Source organism: Montipora capricornis, chromosome 7 (genome assembly GCF_036669925.1).
Source record: "Montipora capricornis isolate CH-2021 chromosome 7, ASM3666992v2, whole genome shotgun sequence".
Lineage (NCBI taxonomy): Eukaryota > Metazoa > Cnidaria > Anthozoa > Scleractinia > Acroporidae > Montipora > Montipora capricornis.
This window is the reverse complement of record NC_090889.1, coordinates 42,487,593-42,489,041: the sequence shown is the minus strand read 5'-3', so window position 1 is coordinate 42,489,041 and position 1,449 is coordinate 42,487,593. Positions and strand designations below refer to the sequence as shown.

The 1,449-nt window shown below is 39.8% G+C and overlaps 1 protein-coding gene across 1 annotated transcript in view; it reads right to left on the bottom strand.

Moving 5' to 3' along the window:
- The window catches only part of LOC138057230 (lebercilin-like), a 14,892-nt gene extending 13,783 nt beyond the window's left edge, over positions 1-1,109 (bottom strand). Inside the window, exon 1 of the mRNA XM_068903284.1 lies at positions 944-1,109. The gene's annotated coding sequence lies outside the window, so the exon portion shown is untranslated. The remainder of the gene's footprint in view (positions 1-943) is intronic.
- Between the last annotated feature and the right edge of the window lie 340 nt (positions 1,110-1,449).

Genomic DNA, 1,449 nt, shown 5'->3' with positions numbered 1-1,449 from the left:
AAGTTCCCGATTATTTTCCTAATTTCTTTATGAATTTGTTTCTAATGCGGAAACATTCATTCAGAAGCAAGGCATAAGGCTATTTCCTAGATTGTAATAGTTTATTTTTTGCTGCACTTATTTTAATTGAATTTTTGTTATTTGTTAAGTCATACAAATATAGTTTCCATCGTACAGCTTTATTTTAACATCTCCATCTGAAAATAATACCATAATCTCGTTCCCAGGACCCTCTCGATGGTTTTGTTCCTAAGATAGATTATCTTTGCAAGCTGGTATTTTTAAAATTGGATCATCTTCAGCTTGGCGACCGAGCCGACCGTCGCCAAGCAACTAGTTTCCCAAATATAATATGATTGAGTTCGAAATTCTCTTAACACGCAACCGTGACACCCTCGTTGGCTGATAAAAACACGGCCTATTCAAACCTCGAAGCAAATACCAGTATCGTTAATCTCTTCGCAAAAGAAAAAAATGTTGTGAGAATCTGCACTTGGTAAACTGTTCTTCTTGGAGAGCTAACTGTGGACGGCTTTCAGCGGAGTTTTAATGTACAATGCGGTTGACGATCGATTTGTAGAGGCTGAAAATCGACGCTTGGCAGTTTGTTTTCATCCTTTGTTTTCTTTATTGAATCAGTGAAGATTTATTCCGGGTGTTTGCTGTGTACTAGCCTGAATTTCACCCCCTTCCTCCGCTCGCTGAGTCACTCGGGAAAAAGGCGTTCCGAGTGAATCGGCTGAAATTCAGGCTATACTGTGTATATTCATCGTATTCGACTCGTAAAAAACTGGTAGAAAAAGATGCGAGAGGGAAACAAATGTTGTGGTAAGAACGTGAATAATTTACATTCTTCATCTTGTATACGCACAATTGTGCGCCCATTAAGCAACATAATCAGAATTACAAATAAATATATTGTGCAAAATGTTATTGTTTTTACCTTTGCTGGCTTTTTACCACAATCCATCCCGCTTGCGACCAAAGGGCATTGCTATATGGAGAAGCCTCGCATTTAGCAGGAATCACAAAAATGCGGTGACAATCCACCTGTTAATGGCAAATATTTTGAAACTTGCGTCTTGTCATCGTTCATCGAGGGATTGGTTATGAAACAAGGTGATTCCCTTGTTTTGCACCGCGCAGCTCATACTGCGCATGACATTGCGACTTTTGAGATGGCGGCGTTTCACGCCGGCCATCTAAAGAGAGGCAACAAAGGCCGCTTTTGCTGTTCAATAGCTTTTAAGTTCAATCATGATAACTCTTCTCGGTTAAGGTGTTGTTTTCGAACTCCCCCCAGTCCTTTCGCGGAAAAAAGATCATTTTGAAGCCGAAATTGCCCCTTTGCCATCCATTTATCATCGTGTTGAGAAGAAACGAGCAAGGTGACCACCCATTTTTAATGGCTTTATTCACTCCTAATAGGTACACGGAAAACATATTTTA